The following is a 23,786-nucleotide window of genomic DNA, read 5'->3' on the forward strand; positions in this document are numbered from 1 at the left end:
TTTACCTTTTCCCAGAAATGGATCGAAATTTATAAGAATTTATTGAATCAGATAATTCTTTCAATCGACCGACGATTTATTCAAATAACGCAAATTTGGCCATCCCTCAAAAGAAAAAATTCAAGATAAATTTCTTACTTAAAAGTGTATAGATTTCCGTATGAATTGCTTATACACTACTTTAATACTTCTTAAAACGTAAATGATTAACGAATTTCATAAAATTTTTTTTGGAATTACAGACATTAAAAACAATTGGTATACTACATTTTGTACGCATTTGCTTAAATTTTTCAGGTATTTTAAAATAGTTTTTTTTCTGCATCAATATTTCGAAAATGAAAAAAATTGTAGACAATGTCAACCCAAAACACAATAGAACAAAAGAAAATTTTAAGTCTATAAATGTGATCGGACGATAAACAATCAGTGATCGTGCTTTTATAATTTCAATCTGTCGAATATCTTGAGCAATCTTTTCTTCAGACCATTTGTATAACAACCCCGAGTGTAGTCCCCAAATCATGACGTCATTCAAGCGTGATGCCAAAGGCCAATTTCTGCGCATCTTGTAAGCATCATATCCAGTTATCAACGGACATTTTGTTGTATCCAGGTCAAAATTTTTAATTGCTGGCAAAATTTTGTAATCATTATCAACACAAGCTATCGAAAGATTATTTCCGATAGCGTTTTCGCATTCTAATATTTCATCGTCTACTTTACTTCTAAGTATCGGAAAACTTTTCATGTAATTTCTGGCGATAGTATACGCGTTTTGATGTCAGTATTTATTAGTAGTCGGATGACTTCAAAGCTAGCAAATCCGATGTCACGTTCAGATACATAGATAACGATAAAAGTAATAGCGAGAATTGTTATTGTTGAAATAACTATCAAGGAGCCATAATAATTGTAAATTTTTTCTAATGGGGTGAGCAGTCCGCGGTTGTGGGTTACTATGTTCATAGAATAATAACTTAGCGGCTGAGAAAAAGTATCCAGATAAGGATCTTTGCTATGATTTTTTAAGCTATAACGGGCTAAAATAACATCATATGTTCTGTAAATAACGTGTAATTTTGATCGTTCATTAGGATGACTTTCTCTTGTTATAATGCTCATATTGATTGCCTTTTTTATCATTTCTTCAATTTCTCGAGGGCCAGATGATGATAATCCACTTGTCGCTCCCAAAACTTGAAGACCATCTAAATACTTTGTTCGATCAAATTCAAATCCCTGACAAATGTTTTCTGTAATAAATATGTTCAATAGAAATAATAACTTTATCAAAATAAGACTCATAAGAAAATGAAAAACAATTGTTACCTTTTAAATATGGCCGATAGTGAGGTGTCCAGCGATAACCTAATTTTTTCGTCCGATATTGAGATTCTAGTTTCACTTTTTCCCACATGAATGTGGTGCGATTCGAGTAAGGATTGAATGTATAAATTTTGAATTCATCTTTTGAATTTAAACATAGAGCATATACCGTTAAAAAGCTGCAACGCCATAATTTTATCAAATTGTCTATTATTAAATTTTGAGTCTCATTATTTTTACATATTACGAACACCATAATTTCGTTAGTTGGTGTTTCGATTTTATTACAACCCTTCAACGTCGAAAGCGAATTTATTAATTGATGATCATTTACTATCAGTAAATCAATTTTTTTATGATAATAACTTAGTTGATTTGTTGACTTTATTTGATCAAGTTGTTCAGTGGTATAATTATTCGTATTTTTGATAACTTCGACTGTTCCCGGGTCATGCTTACCGAGAAATAAAATATTTCTGACTTTAGGTAAACAGCTTCCAATAATATTTACCTTTAAAAAATCATAAAGAAATTATAGATTTTACCCCACGAATATTTTTAGGGAGATTTTAGGTAAATATGTATCTTAAGTCCCATGTGAGTCTACAGGGTTTATATTGAAGAAGTCGAGGAAAGTATACTTCCATTTTACTTGTGTAATCATTCGGTCAGACTTACTGCAGAATTTTTCAAAGTACTTGCAAAAGGTTCGTACTTCGCGATTCGTGTATTTAACATGAGTATTGTTAATTGAGTGGCGCCGACCTAATGTTCGGTTTTATTTTATCTCGCGATAATATTACTAATCTGTAATAATTTCGATTATTAATAACAACTAGTCATTTTTCTATAAGTGCTGGGGCTTCGAGAAATTCTAAAAGAAAGAAACTCATTGCCTTAAAAAATTCTGCAGTAACTCTCACCTTAGAATGATATTGTAAGTATGATGACTAAAATCTGTTTCTAAAGATTCCTTTATGCCTTCGGGAAGAGTCTTAAGTAAGATTTAACAAAATCTGCAGATAATATATACAAGAATTACATCTCGTTTGAACTTGCCGTAGAAGACTTGCGGAAGGACTTTCATAGAGTACTTCGCTAAAAACGATGTTCCTGGAATATCGAATCATTTTATTACTTACCATTGCGTTATCAACTATAGAAACATCCAACGAATTTGGAATTCGAATAATATATCCGTTACTTGAATTGATGACCACAGTGGAAAATATTATGATTAAAACACTATGAATTATCGTCATTTTTGATACCACTTAACTTTCAATAAATCATTCAAACTGATGAAAATTCTTAGATTCTTATCGATTTGCGCTCTTAGTTTGGATATGAATGTATAAATATGCAGTTGAGAAGATATCACTCAGTGAATACGTATAGAATATAAATTGATATTAAGGTAATCAAAAACGTTATGACTGGCTATAGCTTTTGGTGGCTATTGATTTCAATGATTGCTTTGTCACTTAACAAAGGGGATGATTACCCTCATCACAACCATGAGTATGATTAAATAGGTTTACGCTTTATTTACATTATTACAAGCACCTTAATTAGGACGATCGATAAAAAACACTTGTAACAACAAAATATATTTATTTGTTTTATACGAACTTTCAAATTCACCGAAAAAAGTCTAACATTTAAATACTTAAAATCTATATGACTCCTTACGGTTTCCCAATAAATATCTGGTTGGCTGTCATCAAATTCCAGAACAGGATTAAATGCTCCTAGTGGAATTACGTAGAAATTAACGAACAATTTCGGGTTATGTTAATATTCTTGGTTCGACTGAATAAATTTCCCTTTGGATTCAATAGATGGTGGAGAATTATGATGCCCATATGGCTTCAAATTTCTCGGACGCTCCGATAAATAAACCCTATCGTAATGTGAATATACTTCACTATTCAAATTATTTTTTGCATCGTAAATAATAAATAAATTTCCTGAATGATACTTTAATTTTGAATGAAAGCAGAGCTGCGGATATCCAACGTTTCATATGCACTTGCATGACTCTTCTATGTCCCTTGAAAGTGTTTCTCCTCTTGATCAATACTTCGATGATGAAACACATCATTGATAAAGCTAATCCCATACCCAATAGAATGAACGAAAACTTTAGGTCATCAAATACGACCGGCCGATAAGGAACAAACGATCGTGCTTTCAAAGTTTTTATTCTACGAACGTCTTTAGCAAGTTTGTCCTTTGACCATTTGTACGTCAACCCTGAATGCAGACCCCATATCACAACATCATTCACACGTGAAGCTAAAGGCCAGTTGTTATGCATTCTAAATGCATCATACCCAGTCAAGACTTGACTCTTTATTGCATGTAATTCTAGACTTCTAACAATAGGCAAAATGTTGTAATCATTGTCTATACAAACTGCCGTAAAGTCTTTTTCAACAACGTTTTCGCACTTTCCTTTACCACGGTGAATTTTTTTCGCCAGTGCCGGAAAATGATCTCTCAGATATTTTCGAACCGTGGAGTTTGCATAAATCTTCGTATACTGCAAGTCTTCTAGGTCTTCAATTGATTCGACATTTTTTTGATATTTGGCTTTGGTTAAAAATCCAGCAAGACGTCCGTTAAATGTTCCGTGGATTATTAAAAAATACAAAAAAATCATTGAGAAAAATATCCGGCTTTTTCCGGTGTCGATTCGCGTTTTTATCCCGGTATTGATCAAAAGCCGGAGGATTTCAAATACCGCGAATGCGAAGTCATGATCAGATAAATAGATGACAGTGAATGTTATGGCGAGAATTAGTACTGTTGAGATGACAGTTAAGTAGCCGTAGTAGTCATAGATTTTTTCTAATGGGGAAAGTAGTCCACGGTTGCGAGTTAATGTTTTCATGGAATAGTAACTTAGTGGCTGAGAAAAGGTAGTGAGAGAACCAGATTTATTCGAAGTACTCACACTATACTGCGCTAAAAGAGTATCATATGATCTATAAATTTCATACAACTTATTTCCTTGCTTTGAATTGTTTCTTTTATGAACGATGCTCACATTGATGGCTTTTTTGATCATGTCTTCGGTTTCTTGAGAGCCATACCTTGAAAGTGTGCTTAATCCTCCAAGTACTCGAATACCATCTAAATACTTGGCTCGATTAAAATTAAATCCTTGACAAGCATGTTCTGAAATTAATATTTCGAATTAAATATAGAAAAGTGAATGATCCCAAACTTATAAAATAATAAACTACCTTTTACGTATGGCCGATAGTGAAGTGTCCACCGTTTACTTAATTGGAACTTTGAATAATGAGCTTTTAGTTCAACTTTTTCCCACATGAATACCGTGCGATTTGTAAATGGATTGAAAGTATAAATTGTGAATTCATGATTCGAATTCAAACATAGGGCGTAAACGATAAGGAACCGGCAATTCCATAATTGTAGAAATTTGTCAATGAATGATTCGTTTATCTCCTCATTTTTGCATATCATGAATACCATAATTTGATTAGCCGGTGTTTCCAAATCAGTACAATTTAATAACGTTGCGTTGAAATTTTCTAATTGATGATCGTTCACTATCATCAAATCAATTTTCTTATGATAATAATGCATTTTCTTAATTAATGATAATCTCTCAAGTTGGACAGTAGCAAATTTATCCATGTTTTTTATAGTCGTAATCGTTGTCACATTATGGTGTCCACAGAAAAATATATTTCGGATTTCAGGAAAACAATTTTCAATTATATTGACCTTCAAACAAACAATCATTCATTGATCATTACATTATTATTTATACCCATATAAAAATTGATACAAATTCAGGACAGAATTTATGGGAATCCAAAGGAATCTATAACACTTCAAAAGGTTTCAGATCGTCCAGATAATTCAGATGATAACCATTGGAATAGTAATCAATAAGTTTATTTACAGAACCGAATATTTGATAAAATTGTATAGAGGTTAATTTTTACAAAACTTTATGTTAATACCCTAGTAGCATTGTCTCAAGCGACTTTATTGACAGAAGTTCTTCTGTAGAAATATTCTGCCGCAATTATCAGTCAAGATACTTATAATAATGTAAGGTCAGGATTGCGGCCGAATTACATAAGATATTAGGTTCCTTTTTGTAGCATTATGTGGCGCCCAAAGTCAGCAACTATAATGACCCATTATTGAAGTTTAAGGTGCTTTCAATCATTTATATCAACTCTCGATACAATTATATCGTGCATTAAGTGGGTGCCACTAAATAGACTATACTAATGCTGACTACAGCTCATGAAGCACGGTTGCCCGGCTGTGAGTATCTTAAGAAATTCTGCAGTAATTGTGACACAATAAATCTCACGCAAGTATCTTAGAGGAATATTACAACAGATGAATTCAAGATTTTCTGGAAGGATCTTCCCTTCCTCCCCCAAGACCCATTAAGCATTGAGTGGGCGGCACTCAATCTCCTTCACTAATGCTACTAAGGTAGAACTTCATTTAAAACCTAACACAGATTCTGATAAAAATAGATCGGAACCCTTCTATTGGTCCTTATGGAAATTTAAGCAGAATGTTTTCATTACTTTTTGAAATTCCTATCGAAAACTTCACAGATCCCTATAAAAATCTAAATGGATTTCCATGGAAATCAATTTGAATTATCTTGTGGATTTTCATGAGTGTAGGTTCTTATGAAAATATAGCCGCAAGTTCAACGGCATTGGATTTAAGACTCTTCTTCAAAATCGATAAGGATTTATACAGTTTCCGAAGCAAATTTTATGATAATTGTTTCAAATAGTACATCTTGATGAACTCATTATTATTACTCACCATTGCGTCATCAATTGTAGAAACTTCCGAAGAGTTCAGAAGTTTTATGATACTCCCGATACTTGAATTTAATCGAAAAGTAGAAATAAGTACAAGTAAGATCTTCCAACTGATCTTTATTTTCATTATGGATTTTAATCGAATAGATTTTATTCATATGATGAAGCACTGAAGAATAATGCTTACAAATGTATGCCACTTAATAAATACTTTTAGAATAGAAGCCGACAATGAGGTAACTGATATGAGAATGACTCTTGTAGTTTGTGACTGCTGTAGATTTCTGAAATTTCATTGTCACTGAACCGAGGGGACGATTGTCCCCAATTTTGATCACAAGTGTGACCAAATATGCTTACGTTTTGTTTACATTATTACAGGCACCTTAATTAGAACAATCAATATGAAATGTTCGTAACCAAAAGTACCCTACAATTATCGATTATGGACGCACTCTTAAAGCCACACAAAAAAGTCTAATGTTCTAACTCTTAAAAACTGTATGACTACTCACGGATTCCGATATGTATCTGGTCAACTACCATCACATTCCGGCCATGTATTTTAATCTGGAACTATCAATATTATAGAAGATTGATGTTTAGAATAAGACTAAATGCTTTTCATTAGAGTTTGTGGGAGACAACAATAATTTTCGAATTTTTATAACATTTTCGGTTTAATGAAATATGTTTACCTCTAGATTCGTTTGATAGTAAAGAGCCATCGAGTCCATGTCACAGACTATTTCTCAGGCAGCTTTACAAATAAACTTTATCGTAATATAAATATACCCCGCTAGTTATATAACTTCGTCCAACGGAAATCACAAATGAATTTCCTAAATAATACTTCAATTTTGAGATTAAGGAAAGCCACGATCATCTAACGCTTAATAGGCACTCGTTTGACACTACTGTGTACCTTGGAAGTGATTCTCCCCTTAATTAGTATTTCGATAATAAAACGGATCATTGATAAAACTAATCCAATGACCAGTAGGATGAAAGAAAATTTCATGCCATCAAATACGACCGGACGATGAGAAACAAATTATCGTGCTTTCAAAGTTTCTATCATGCGAACATCTATAGCAAGTCTGTCTCTCAACGATTTATATAACAATCTTAAATGGAGAATTCACATCGTGACATCATCCACACGTGATGCTAAAGGACAGTTGTTGTGCACCTTAAACGTATGATACCCAAATAATAATGACGTTATCGTTAAATAACGTCAGACTTGATCTGGAACCTATTACTGATTGGTACGCAAAAAAAAGAAAACTATTATTTAGAATCTCATGAAAATAGATACAGGCTTTTTCGTTACGAATCAATATAAGAATTCATTTAGAAAACAAAAAAAAAGGCTTATAGTTTCGAAGTCGAATGCCTAGATGTGCAGTTGACTGATACGATAAATCTTATTTCAGGTAACCTATCTCACCAGCAACTGAACCCATGATTATCTACCTGATTTTACAGGTAAGAAAGCTCAATTGAATCACTGCTATCGTTATCAAACCACTCATAGGTTGGATCAGATGTTGTTATTAGATGTAACATCGGTATAAACTTATGTTTATGACTAACTAGTGCGTCATCAATTATAAAAACTTTTAAAGGATACAGAAGTTTTATGATAATCCAGTTAATTAAATTTATTCCAAAAGTTGAAATTAATACAAGTAAAATCCTTCGAAATATATTAATTTTTTCTGAGGATTTAGTTCAAATATATTCCATTCAACAGATGAAAATCGTCGAAATCTTGACTGATTATTTTTTCAGTTCGACTATCACTAAAAAATATTCACGCGAATGTATGCCACTCAATAAATACTTAAAGATCGGGACCGATGTTACGATAACCAAACTTAAAATGACTTTCTGTTGTTTTTGACTGCTAGATGTTTTTATGATTCCTTTGTCACTGGACCTAAGGGATGATTCTCTCAAATTTAAATCATAATTTCAATTAAATATAATATTTATTCACATTATTACGAGCAACTTAGTAGAACAAATACAATACGAAATGTTTGTAACCAAAAGTACACTGTAATTATTTATTATCTACGCACTCTTGAAGCAACACAACAAGTTCACTATTCTAACACTTGAAATCTATATGAATCTTCATGGTTCACCAGAACATATCTGGATCGCTGTCATCAAGTTTCGGGCGCGAGTTTTAATTTTGAAGTATCACGATCATTAAAAGTGATTACCGTTTACCACACTATCACATACTTCTGATAAATTTATGTTGAAATCAACAAATAATAGTAAATTTCAATGATATTTTTGGTTTAGCCAAATAGATTCCCCTTTAGATTCGTTTGATGGTGGAGAATCATAGTGCTCATAATACTTAAGATTTCTGAGGCACTTCTACCAAAAGACCCTGTCGTAGAATAAATATAACCCAATATTTGTATTATTTCTTGAATCGTAAGTAATGAATAAATTTTCTCCATAATACTTTAATTTTAAATTTAGACAAAGCTGTGGATAGCCAACGTATGATGTGCATTTCTTTGAGCTTTTTACGTATCCTGAAAATGATTTTTCTCTTGATCAATATTTCGATAATGAAACAGGTGATTGATGATGCCAATCCAATACCCAATAGGATGAAAGAAAACATCAGGTCGTCAAATGTGACCGGACGATAAGGAACGAATGATCGTGCTTTTAAATTTTCTATCCTACGAACCTCTTTAGCAGTTATATCTTTCGTCCATTTAGAAGACAATCCTGAATGTAAGCCCCATATCGCAACATCATTCATACGTGATGCTAAAGGCCAGTTGTTGCGCATCGCAAACGCCTCATACCCTGATATTAATGACATCTCCGCTAAATGTAACTTCTCATTGTCTACAATCGGCAATATTTTATAATCAATATCAATACAAGCTACTGATAAATTTTTTTTGATCCGGTCATTGCAGCCCAGAATGTGTTTATGTATTTTTTTCTTTGGTATCGAGTAACTTTCTAAAGAACGCGCTGTGAAATAATTAACCCAGATTATCTGAAAACGGGGATCCCTGAGGTCTTCTAGAGTTTCAACATTTTTTCGATACTCGACTTTAGTTAAAAATCCGGCAAGTCGTCCGCTAAATGTTCCGTGGATTATTAAGAAATACAAAAAAATCATTGAAAAAAATATCCGACTCTTTGCGGTGTCGATTCGCGTTTTAATGCCAGTATTTATCAAAAGCCGAAGGATTTCGAATACTGCGAATGTTAAGTCATGCTCAGATAAATAGACGGCGATAAATGTTATGGTGAGAATTATAACTGTTGAGATGACTGTTAAGTAGCCGTAGTAGTTGTAGATTTTTTCCAATGGGGTACGTAGTCCACTATTGTAGGTTAATAATTTAAAGGAATAGTAATTTAGTGGCTGAGAAAATGCACTATAGCTGGAGTATTTTAGACTTCCCCCGACATAGCGCCTTAAAATAGCATCATACATTCTGTAAATATCGGGTGTAGTATTTTTCATCTTTCTCCTTTGCTTGTTCTTCACGATGCTTACATTTATTGCTTTCTCGATCATTCTGTCGGTTTCTAGAGAGCCATATGTTAAAAGTCTACTTGTTGCTTCAAATACTCGAAAACCATCTAAATGTTTAGTTCGATCAAATTTGAATCCCTGACAGATATTTTCTGAAATGAATGCATGTGATAATGAGAAGTTGTCATCTAAATTCAACTCAAGACATTAAATAAATACCTTTAAGATACGGCCGATAGTGAATTGTCCAACGGTCATCTAACTTTTGCTTCAAATAATCAGACTGTAGTTCAACTTTTTCCCACATAAATGTCGTGCGATCCGTGAAGGGATTGAATGTATAAATTTTCAAATTGTTTGCCGAATCTAAACATAGTGCGTACACAATGAGGAAATTGCAATTCCATAACTTTGAAAAATTATCGATATATGATTCGTTAATTTCCTCTTTTTTGCACGTCATTAATACCATGATTTGATTAGTTGATGTTTTTAAATTGTGACAGTTTAATAATGTTGAATTGGAATATTCCAATTGATGATCGTTTACTATCATCAAATCAATTTTTTTATGATAGTATTCTATTTTCTCAATTAATGATAATTTTTCGAGTTGTACAGTTGTAAATTTTCTCAAATTTTTTATTGATTCAATTGTTGAGACATTGTTGTGACCACAAAAAAATATATTTTGCACTTCAGGGAAACAATTTCCAATTATATTGAGCTTCAAACAAAAAATCATAAATTAATCATTACATTATTAAGACATTTCATATGGAAATTAAGAGTATATCACATACCTAGGCCAGTAAAATAATAAGACTCAGATCACATGTGATTGCTTGCCAAGGTGAAGCCGAGGCTGACAAACATGCGGCCTGAGGCTTTTTTTTACTGGCCAAGGTGCTCATACGATATTTTTGCTCGACGGATCCGTAAAGTTGCAACTTCATTCAGGACAGCGGCCCGAAAGGTGCCACTTTCCGGCCAGAGGGCAGAAGAAATATGTAGTATACTGTAAAAAATCACCGGGGTAAGTCCAAACGGTGTAGGTGTTAAAATTATCGGTGTTAAATTTACCCCTGAAAGCGGTGTGAAAATAACGCCGTCACCGGTGTAAATATTCTAGACCGGTGATAAAATAACGCCGCCACCGGTGTAAATATTCTAGACCGGTGTTAAAATAACGCCGCCGCCGGTGTAGATATTCTTTACCAGTGTTAAAATATTTTACTTTGTGAATATTTTTACTTACTCGATCACTATACTTGTTAATAAATGATATTCTTTATTAATTTTCATAAAGAACTGGTATTTTTTGTGTTTTATAATCTTTAAAGTTAATAATCCAAGCGGACGCAGTTTACCCTGCTTTTACACCGGTTATCCCGCTTTTTCACCGATGTTACTCCGTTTTTACACCGGTTACCCCGCCTTTACACCGATTTTACTCCGCTTTTACACCGATGTTACTCCGTTTTTACACCGGTTACCCTGCCTTTACACCGATTTTACTCCGCTTTTACACCGGTTACCCCGATTTAACACCGGTATTTTTAACACCGGTGTAGTTTTATTTCAACACCAGGCGGAGTTAAAATGAGTCCATTTTTAACACCGCTCTTTTTACAGTGTAATGATAACTAATATGATGGAGCAAGCAGAACCACACAGTGGGATAATAAAAATAAAAGTGGCGGTGTTGTTTTCGATGGTCAGTCATTTAACTCCACATTGGAGTAAAGAGTATAAATTATGTGATAATATTTATTCCCGAAATAGTCATGCCAACTAATTCTTATAACAGTGTATTGTTAAAGAAACCACAGGATGAGTTTCTATGCTCCATTGAGTATTAACTGAGTTTACTAATTTCGACCTAAGCCGAATAGTCAATAGAACTACTACAGTAATAATTAATCTGCTATATTTTCATTTTTGATACTCCATGTGTCGATACGATGACGACAAAGTGGAGTTCAATTTTCACTAGACTTGTGTTGTAAATTCAACAGCAAGTTTTTTCAATGTGTATGGGCTATTATAGAAATGTCGTCTTAAGCACTATGGGACTTAATCCAAGAATTTGATGAGAATTCAATGAGAATTCATATGGTTTTCAAGTCCGATTTCTAGGTGTGCAGCTGACTGATCTCAGAAATCTTATCCCAGGCAACAGATCTTACCGACAACTGATCCAACGACATTCTAATCGATTAGTAAGGTAAGAAGGCTAAATCACATTACCACGTTTGTTATTAGACTGTCTATAGGTTGGATATGATCTCTTCGGGTTCGAGTGTTGATGATAAGTAATTTTGGGATCAGTTGAACTGAATTCATGCATACATTTTTTAGACAGTACATCTTTATAAAATTATATTTATTACTTACAATTGCCTCATCAATGATAGAAACTTCCGAAGTGTTCGAAAGTTTTATGATATTCCCATTACTTGAATGTAATCCACATGTTGAAATTATTACAAGTAAAATCCTTTGAATTATATTCATTTTCCTTATAGATTCAGATCGAATAGATTTTATTCAACTGAAAAAACTGAGAAATTAATGACAATTTATAAATCCGGTTTAAATATAACTAATAACAAATTTACATAAATATGTGGTACCCAGAATAAAATTCTAGAACAGAAGCCGATGGTAAAGCGACAGAATTTATAATGACGGATTACAGTTTTTGACTACTTCTAGTACTTTGTTCAAACGTTTCTTTGTCACTGAACCGAGGGGACGATTCTCCCTAATTTCGACCACAAGTATAATTAAATATGCTTACACATTATTTACATTATGACATGCACCTTGATTAGACCAATCAATACATAGCGAGTGTAGACAAAATAATCCTACAATCATTTATTATATCCGCGTTCTTAAAGCCACTCAAAAAAGTCCAATGGTACCACAAGTGCTAACACTTAAAATCTATATGACTCCTCACCTTTTTCCAGCATATATCTAGGCAGCTTTCATCGAAGTCTCAACGTGAATTTTAATCACTATCACGAAGGATTATCGTACTTCACATTAAGGTCATACGTTCCCGATAGATTTAAGTAGAAATCAATATTTCAATTCAAATTATTATAATTTTTTCGGTTCAATCATACATATTTTTCTTAGAGTACGTGAGTCAGTGACGTGTCATTGTATCCATGTTGCAAAATATTTCTCAGTCACTTTAACAAATAGACTCTATTTTCAGAAATACGTGAGAAGTTAGTGTATCTTCCTCGCTGGCACGCGTGAGTTCTAAGCTGTGTTACGTTCAGGCAGCCGTTTTTTTTTTGTTTTCTATTTCTTTAAAACTGATAAGTTCATTTTCATCAATAAAATCCAAACAGTCAAGTATACTATAAAATCCTACGGCAAGATAATCTCAATATTGCACTCGAGGAGGCGTGACAAGTTGCTTGTTACCGTTAAAAATCTATTCAAAATTGTCTCGTTTTAAATTATATTTTCTTTTCCAAAAATCACCTCACGCGGATTACCGCTCACGTAAACACGAGGAGGCGGGAGTGATTTTTCTGATAATCATTAAGTGTATAAACAGCGATTCTCGTCCGAGTGAATCACTGGAGTCGGAGATTCAGACCGAGCTCAATAAATTCGAAGTGTAAAACCTATAAGTCTAAGTTTAATTGTTAAGTGTAAATCTCAGAGATTTAAGTGAAAAGAACCTTAGTGTTAAGAACAATTTAAAATCTTGTGAACTGAATATGGCGAGCCCATAAGCGGAATATGTCAATGAACATATATCATTGGGAAAACCTGCATATTAGATTACTTCTAATATTAAGAACCGCATTCCTTCTTCCTGAACCAAATTATCATTCGATCAGGGATCAACAGAAGCCGTCCACGGAAGTTCGCAGTCCAAAGACAACAAAGACCAACTTGCAAGTAAGCAGCGAACAACGAAAGGTAGGTGAAATTACCAAATTCTTGAACGTATTGCATACGAATTCTGCATCGAAACTACAGAGAGGCCCCTGCGGGGTTTGTCGTTCGAGTTCTCACAATAAAAATAAAACCTAAAGCAAATCCTCTTGGAAAATCACCCTGTTTGTCCGATGCTTCCCACTTGAGGCCCACACGACCATTACCAATAATTAAGTATTTATTAATTAATTAAATCAGGACATAACCCGGGTCAAAAAATTAGATCTGTTTTAAAATAAATGATAAATTTAAATGTTTTTCCTTTAATTCAAGTTTATAAATCGTATTTATTTTATATAAGAGTTTAATCTGTTTTTGCCCGTACTATTCCTTATCCAGGCTAATATCAGACTTATTTTCGTATGATATTTAGTCTGTTTTAAATCGCGTTTAGACTAAAAACAGACTTTTTTATTATAATTATTGGTCTGTGTTCAATTGTTTTTAAGGACAAATGCAAGACTTTTTATAAATATAAATAATAATAATAATAATAATAATCTAGATTTAATAATTTATTTTAATTTTCTTGGTATTTAAAACATGCTAATGCGCTTCCATAATAAGATGTCACAGAGAGAAAATGTTGGCTCGAAACCCACCAATTTTTACAATGCTGTCGACTAAACTTGAAATAGGGAGTAAAGCATTCAAAAAATTATCGTGCTCTTACAAAAAATGATTATACTGTATCACATTAGTTATTACGCGCGAAAAACTTATCGATGAGCTTCAATATCAATTACTTCCATACATTATAATAATTTTGATGCAGCATAATAATTTTTTATAAGAGTATAGTAATTTTTTGGATACTTTACTTTCTGTTTTAAGTTTGGTCGACAGCATAATAAAAATTGGTAGATTTCGAGCCAACATTTTTCTCCGTAGCACAAGAATTTTTAAGTTTTCTTATGCCAAAATATTTTCAATTTTATCCAGTAAATAAGAGAAAATTCTTGACATTTTAAGAGTTGTTTTATCACTTTTATTCAATGATATAAATATTCAATGAAGACAACTAAAAAATTAAGCTGTCAAATTTTCATTAACTGCCGACATTTTTAAACAAAAGATAGTAAATAAAACATAATCAATTCTGCAACTTAATATTTTTCTATAAATATTGCCCATAAATAAAAATTTTATAAGTCCATGATTTAATATAGTTCTGTCCTTATAAATTTTCAGAACTAAAATTTTTCAAAGTTCACGAATTAATCTAATTTAGTCTGCTGGTGACGCGTTTGTTTTTTAAAGTAGCAGGTCGAAAACAGCTTAAAATTTTTATAAAAGATCAAAAACAGATCAAGTAGTCGAATCAGACTAAAATCAGGTCAAATTTTTCAGTCCGGGTAGATCAAAAACAGATTAAAATTTTTATCGAAGTTCAATAACAGACCAAGTAGTCCAAATACAGTCCAGTTAGACTAAAATCAGATCAAATTTTTCGACCCGGGAACACATTTGTAAATATACCATTACTTTAATTATCGTGTATCAAATTAAAAAAAAATAGAGGGAGTTCTGTAGCGTTGCTACAATGATAAGCGATCGAATTATTTCGGCAATCTACGCCGAACATCGATTTTTCTATTTTTCGTCTTTACATCATTCGTAGAGACACAATAAGATATACCGCTGAACTCTACACAGATATTTAAGCATTTCAATTGTATCGTTAATTTTACTGTGTTAAATTCGTTCGTTAAATAAAGTATTTCTTTAACATAATAAGTAGGTCTAAATAATTAATTAATTATACTTAATATTACCTTAACCACTAAATATACATCCATATGTTATTATCATTAATTCTTATCAATAATGGCACCAAAGTTTTTTGTAATCTATTTGATAGTGTTATCAACTTTTAATTATCAAGTTTCATAAAAACCTAAAGCTAAGTCGAGTAATAATTGTTAGTTGTGGTCTTTTTGGATGATACTTCAGTTGTTGTTTTCAACTAAAAGTGAATTATGTCATTAAATAACTGATGGAAAAAGTATGGAGTATATTTTATTTTCTTTCGTAATTCAAATTTGTTTTTTGATGATAATTATTGTCAATTCATATGTAATAACTGACACTACTATTGGGCTTGATGTAAAAAATGATACAGCTGAATTTGAAGAAATACAATTCGTAAATAAAACTCGTAGATCTCTCGCTACTAATGATAATGCTAAGCTTTGGGATGGAGGCATTATTCCTTATGAAATTGATGAGAGTTATACTGGACAACAACGGAAGTTGATCAGGCAAGCTATGCGACACTGGGAACAATCGACTTGTCTTCAATTCGTTCCGAGAACCGGAGGAATTGGCGAACATTACTTACTATTCGTTAAAACGGAATGCGGGTAAAGTAATTCTGCATCTATGTACATTAGGGAGTTTCGGAAAAAAAAAATTTTTTTTTTTGTGGTCCTAAAAATTAGTCTTAGGTATAAAAACAAATTCTCCCAAAAGAGCATCTCAAAATCTCAATTCTACTAAGAGCTCAATGAATATTTGTTTCGTAAAACATTTCATACCAACGAATTTTTATAAGACACTCAAAAAAAAAATAGCCGGTTTTTTTAGGTCACCCCCCTATATAGTATATATGAGGGGGTGACCCCAATATAGTTTTTTCGACATAGTTTCATTTTGAAGAAGCTGATAACAAATTTCATGTTGTCAAAATATTTTTGAGCGCCACTGTATCTTTCCAATCCCAGCTTCTGACTTTGATTTTTATTAATCGATTATTGCGGTTCAATATAAGTTAACGTGATTATTATTTAAATTAATGTTTAAACAGATGTTGTTCATTCGTTGGCAAGCAATCGTTTGAGAGACAAATTCTTAGTATGGCCGATAACTGCATGAGCTTTGGTACTATTCTTCATGAATTGGGACACACAATTGGGTTTTTTCATGAACATAATCGTCCAGATCGTGATGACCATGTGGAAATCCTTCAAGATAATATTATGATTGGTAAGTATCAATTCGTTAATTAGATTCAAGCTACCGTAGAAAGAGGTATGTGATAAGTTTAAAAAATAAAATCACTATATCTCTTTGGAACGGTCAAAAAATGTTAAAAGATAGTCAAAGCAACTTTAGCTTTTGACATAGACTTCTATTCTTGATATGCAATTATTGAATCGACAAATTTTCAATGATAACCAACAGGGAAAGAAGGAATCTTCGATAAGGTTTCGAAAAATGAATCCACTACACTAGGACTAGCTTATGATTACAGTTCTGTAATGCACTATAATAGTAACAGCTACGCAAAAACATTTAACACAGATACAATAAAACCGTTGATGACCATTAATGGTGAATGGCCAATACTTGGTCAAAGAAATTATCTCAGCCGAGTTGATATTATAGGAACAAGTCATTTGTACCACTGTCTCGGTATGCAATCATATTTTTTATCAGCATACTTTCCTCAGAAGTTATTAACGTTTGCAAATGAAAATTGTTTAACTGCCCGGGTCGAAAAATTTGATCTGATTTTAGTCTAACTGGACTGTATTTGGACTACTTGGTCTGTTATTGAACTTCGATAAAAATTTTAATCTGTTTTTGATCTACCCGGACTGAACATTTTGACCTGATTTTAGTCTGATTGGACTATTTGATCTGATTTTGATCTTTTATGAAAATTTTAAGCTGTTTTCGACCTGCTACTTTAAAAAACAAACGCGTTACGAGCAGACTAAATTAGATTAATTCGTGAACTTTAAAAAATTTTAGTTCTGAAAATTTACAAGGACAAAAATAGATTAAATCATGGACTTATAAAATTTTTATTTATGGGCAATATTTATGAAAAAATATTAAGTTGCAAAATTGATTATGTTTTAATTACTATTTATTTACTATCTTTTGTTTAAAAATGTCGGCAGTTGATGAAAATTTGACAGCTTAATTCTTTAGTTGTCTTCATTGAATATTTATATCATTGAATAAAAGTGATAAAACAACTCTTGAAATGTCAAGAATTTTCTCTTATTTACTGGATAAAATTGAAAATATTTTGGCATAAGAAAACATCAAAATTCTTGTGCTACGGAGAAAAATGTTGGCTCGAAATCTACCAATTTTTATTATGCTGTCGACCAAACTTGAAACAGAAAGTAAAGTATCCAACAAATTACTGTGCTCTTATGAAAAATTATTATGCTGCATCAAAATTATTATAATGTATGGAAGTACTTGATATCAAAGCTCATCGATAAGTTTCTCGCGCGTAATAAGTAATGTGATAGTATAATCATTTTTTGTAAGAGCACGATAATTTTTTGGATGCTTTACTCCCTGTTTCAAGTTTAGTCGACAGCATTGTAAAAATTGGTAGGTTTCGAGCCAACATTTTCTCTGTGTGACATCTGATTATGGAAGCGCATGAGCATGTTTTAAATACCAAAAAAATTAAAATAAATTAATAAATCTAGATTATTGTTATTATTATCATTTATATTTATAAAAAGTCCTGTATTTGTCCTTAAAAACAATTGAACACAGACTAAATATTATAATAAAAAAGTCTGTTTTTAGTCTAAACGCGATTTAAAACAGACTAAATATCATTCAAAAATAAGTCTGATATTAGCCTGGATAAGGAATAGTACGGGCAAAAACAGATTAAATTCTTATATAGAATAAATACGATTTATAAACTTGAATCAAAGGAAAAATATTTGAATTTATCATTTATTTTAAAACATATCTAATTTTTTGACCCGGGTGTGAAAAAATACTTCATTAGGTGACATAAATATTCTATTAAAACTGTTCATGATTATTTTTTTCTACGGTAAATCTTCATCATCACTTTTTACCTCTTCGATAAACTCTTTTTACTACAAACTGTTTATTTACATATAATATTTTTTATTTTTTTTCATGACTATTTAGAATGTGGTAAAACTTTATTAAAGCCTAAGGGTATTTTCAGTCCTCCAATTCAAAATAATTCACAACTGATTGTTGAATCTTGTAAATGGACAATCAGAGCAGCTGAAGGTCATCAAATAAAACTTTCAATCAAATCACTCAATATTCGTGAAAGCCTCGATTGTTTAACGGATTATTTGGAAATACGAAAAGGCTACGGAAAAAACGATGAGTCCATAGGTACGAGTGTTTTTTAAATTATAAAGTAAAGATTTTTGCCAAAGTTAAACACAATATGTAGCTTATTTTTTAAAGCTTAATTTTATCCAGCTCGTTATTGTGGAAAATATGTCACAACACTTACAATTGACAGCCATTTTGTACAAGTCGTATTGGTAAGAACCTACGTTGAATTTAATCAGCCAGCTTTTATAATAGAGTACGAAGCTGTGTGTTATAACGATGTTTACATTGAACATAACGAAACATTTTACTTGGAATCACCAAATTATCCGGAACAATATGGACCCAATGAACTGTGCTATTGGCATATTAGTGTACCAGAGGATCATTTTATATCAATAAAGTTCTATCATTTTGAGTTACAAGATAGTCCAGATTGTAAAAGTGATTTTTTGGAAATACGAGAAGGTGATAATTATCAAGCTCAAATAAATGGAATTTATTGCGGGAAAAAGGACAATTTCAAATTAACGTCAATCGGGCGATTATTGCTTCTCAGATTTATAACTGATGAATCGATAAACGAAAATGGCTTTTCTGCTATTATTACTGCGCAAACAATTCATGACTATAATTGATACTTCCATTGGTTGCAATTCATTATTTTTGTCTGATTCTTAAAATTCTTATGTTGTTATTTGAATTTTCATAGAGTATAATATTAAAAAATTACATGGTTTGATTGTTCGAAAAGAGAGAGTATTGAACCAATTTATTGACATTTCTACGCTGCATATACCTATTATCAACCCATCCTACACATCAAATGCAGTGATCACTACATACTCTACTAGGTTCCATCTCCGTCCCTTTTTCTCGTCACTAATCTGGAGCTTGGTACCACCACTCTTTTCTTAATATCCATCCGTTGCCTTTTAGTTGAGGAGTTTTCATCATGGATTCCGTTACACATTTTTCGTACAGTGCGTTATTATATTTTAGGTCTATAAAAAAAAATAATTATCTTCGTTATGATTCAAAAATAAAATTTTGAATAATTTATCTCTAGGTTATAAATTAAAACGAAAATAAAAAAGTTGCTTGATTTATGTGACATTTTTCGAAATTTGTACGAGTACTTGTTGATTTTAGTCGATTTTCAATTCTTATTTTTGGAATTATCGCATATCTTGCATTTTTAAAATAAAAAATTATATATTTTTGGAAACAGATGATTTTTTTGAAATTGTTATATTGGTTTAAAATTTGAAAATAAAGAATTGAATTATTAGTTTTCAAGTTATAATTTAAATGTATATATTTTTTTCATTAGTAAAAAATCACTCGTTCAAATTAACAGAAAAATAAATACGAGTAATTTTTTCAATTTTATAAAAACTCGTGATTTTCAAAAATGTTAAATAAATTTAAGAAGATTTTTATTTTCGTATTAATCTACAATCTAACAATAAATGATTTACGATTGAATTTTAAAATTGTAACGAAAATAATAATTTTTTTACTAAACTAGCAAAATAATCGTTTAAATTTCGATAGAATAAACACAAGTATTTTTTTCAATTCTAAAATAAAATTTGTAACTTTCCACTAAGAAAATTATAAATTTTTTAAATTCGGGAAGTTATTGCACCCCAATTTTCGATAATCGAATTTTCATCAGATGTCGAAGTTTTGAGATCCTCGGAAACTATTCTGACTTTTTTGAGAATGATGTCCGAGTGTCTAAATGTATGCATGTATGTATGTGTGTTTGTGTGTGTGTATGTGTACATGTGAATCTTTTATAACTTTTAAACTAATTAACTGATCCAAATCGTTCTAGCGGCAATCAAAAGAGGTTATTGGCCGTCAATTTTCTTAAAAATTTCAAATCATTTATCAAGTAGACCCGAAGATAATTAAGAATTACGGAAAAAAAAATTTTTTTTTCGATCATTTTTCATTTCTCGAAAACGATTCCAACGATCGATTCTAAAATCTAATCAGCTCTAGAACTTAATAAGTCGCGTCAATTGTCGTCTCAATCATCTCAATCGGCTTATTCGTTCGGGAGATATCGTCGAAGAAAGAAATGGTAAAAGAAGGTTTTTCGCGAATATCTGTAAAACGACTGCACTAATAAGAAAAAAAAATGTTCATGATGAGTTCCAATCATTAATTTTTTGAATTATTTTCCAACAAGACAGAATATATTGAACGGATTTATTTCTGACTAGATTCCGGTAAAAGCCACAAAACTTTCATAGCAACTCTCGAATCTTTAATTTTAAAACACAAAAAAAAATAAGAAAACAAAAATTTTTTAGACTGAGACCTAAAAAATTCTGGTATGAGTTAATATATTAATATTCTAATCTTTGTTATCTTCAAGTAAGTATATTTTTTTTTAAGTTCTTTGAAACAATAAAATTGTCAACCTAAATTATTTTCCCTTAGAAAATATAAAAATCCTGCAAGAAAAATACGCCGTTGTTTAAAATTTGTCACACTTCTAATTTTTTCAATGTTCCAAAAATGTTCATTGTAAAGTTCCCAAACCTCCAATTTCTTAACGTTTACTGTTATGAACGTTTTTGGAACGAATTTTATTTACACGGGACTTCTTAAAACGTAAATGATTAATAAAATGTATGAAATTTTTTTTGAAATTACAATCACTAAATACTATTTGTATCCCACATTTTGTACGCATTTGAGTAAATTTTTTGCGTATTCTGGAATAATTTTTTTTCTGCATCAGTATTTCGGAAATAAAAAAAATTGTAGACAATGTCAATCCAAAACACAATAGAACAAAAGAAAATTTCAAGTCTAGAAATGTGATCGGACGATAAACAATCAGTGATCGTGCTTTTATGATTTCAATCTGCCGAATATCTTGAGCAATCTTTTCTTCAGACCATTTGTATGACAATCCCGAGTGTAGATTCCAAATCATGACGTCATTCAAGCGTGATGCCAAAGGCCAATTTCTGCGCATCTTGTAAGCATCATATCCGGTTATCAACGGACATTTTGTTGTATCTAGGTCAAAATTTTTAATTGCTGGCAAAATTTTGTAATCATTATCAACACAAGCTATCGAAAGATTATTTCCGATAGCGTTTTCGCATTCTAATATTTCATCGTCTACTTTACTTCTAAGTATCGGAAAACTCTTCATGTAATTTCTGGCGATAATATTAGCATAGATTTTTTTATACCGTGGATCTTCCAGATCTCCAAGAGTCTCAGCATTTTTTCGATAGGTGGCTTTAGTCAAAAATCCAGCAAGGCGCCCACTAAATGTCCCGTGAATTATCAAGAAATAAAGGAAGACCACAGAAAAAAATATTCGGCTCTTGCTGGTGTTCATACGCGTTTTGATGTCAGTATTTATTAGCAATCGGATGATTTCAAAGCTAGCAAATCCGATGTCACGTTCAGATAAATAGATAACGATAAAAGTAATAGCGAGAATTGTTATTGTTGAAATAACTATCAAGGAGCCATAATAATTGTAAATTTTTTCTAATGGGGTAAGCAGTCCGCGGTTGTGGGTTACTATGTTCATGGAATAATAACTTATTGGCTGAGAAAAAGTATCCAGATAAGGATCCCTGATATGATTTTTTGAGCTGTAACGGGCTAAAATAACATCATATGTTCTGTAAATAACGTATAATTTTGATCGTTCACTAGGGTGACTTTTCTTTGGAATGATGCTCATATTGATTGCCTTTTTTATTATTTTGTCAATTTCTCGAGAGCCAGATGATGATAATCCACTTGTATCTCCCAAAACTTGAAAACCATCTAAATGCTTTGTTCGATCAAATTTAAATCCCTGACAAATGTTTTCTGAAATAAACACGTCCAATGAAAAAAAATATCTTTATCAAAATAAGACTCATAGGAAATTAAAAAACAATTGTTACCGTTTAAATATGGCCGATAGTGAAATGTCCAGCGATAACCTAATTTTTTCGTTCGATATTGAGATTCTAGTTTAACTTTTTCCCACATTAATATGGTGCGATTCGAGTAAGGATTGAATGTATAAATTATTAATTTATCTTTCGTATTTGAACATAGCGCGTATACCGTTAAAAAGCTGCAACGCCATAATTTTAACAAATTGTCTATTATTAAATTGTGAGTCACATTATTTTTACATATTACGATCACCATAATTTCATTAGTTGGTATTTCGATTTTATTACAACCCTTTAACGTCGGAAGCGATTTTATTAATTGATGATCATTTACTATCAGTAAATCAAGTTTTTTATGATAGTAACTTAGTTGATTTGTTGACTTTATCTGATCAAATTGTACAGTGGTGTAATCATTTGTATTTTTTATAATTTCGATCATTTCTGGGTCATGCTTACCAAGAAATAAAATATTTCTGACTTCAGGTAAACAGCTTCCAATAATATTTACCTTTAAAAAGTTGTCAAAAATTATACATCTTACCCCAAGAATACTTTTAGGAAAGGCTTAGCTTAATATGTATTTGAAGTCCCATGCAAGTCTACAGGGTTAATATTGAAAGGTCGAGGAAAGTACACTTCTGTCTTACTTGTGTAAGACCCATTTGGTCAGACTTATTGCAAAATTGTTCAAAGTACTTGCAAAAGGTTCATACTTCGCGATCCGTGTAGTCAACATGAGTATTTTACATTAAGTGGCGCCGACCTAATGTTCGATTTTATTTCATCTCGCGATAATATTAATAATCTGTAGTAATTTTGATTATCTATGATAACTAATAAGTTTTGGATAAGTGCTGGGGCTTCGAGAAATTCTAAAAAGAAAAAACCCAATATTTTAAAAAAATTCTGCAGTAACTCTCACCTTAGAATGATATTGTAAGTATTATGACTAAAATCTGTTTACACAGATTCCTTTATGCCTTCGGGAAGAGTCCTAAGTAAGATTTAACAAAATCTGTAGATAATATATACAAGAATTACATCTCGTTTAAATTTGCCGTAAAAGACTTGCAAAAGGACTTTCATAGAGTA

The sequence above is a fragment of the Microplitis mediator genome, chromosome 9 (assembly GCF_029852145.1).
Source record: "Microplitis mediator isolate UGA2020A chromosome 9, iyMicMedi2.1, whole genome shotgun sequence".
Lineage (NCBI taxonomy): Eukaryota > Metazoa > Arthropoda > Insecta > Hymenoptera > Braconidae > Microplitis > Microplitis mediator.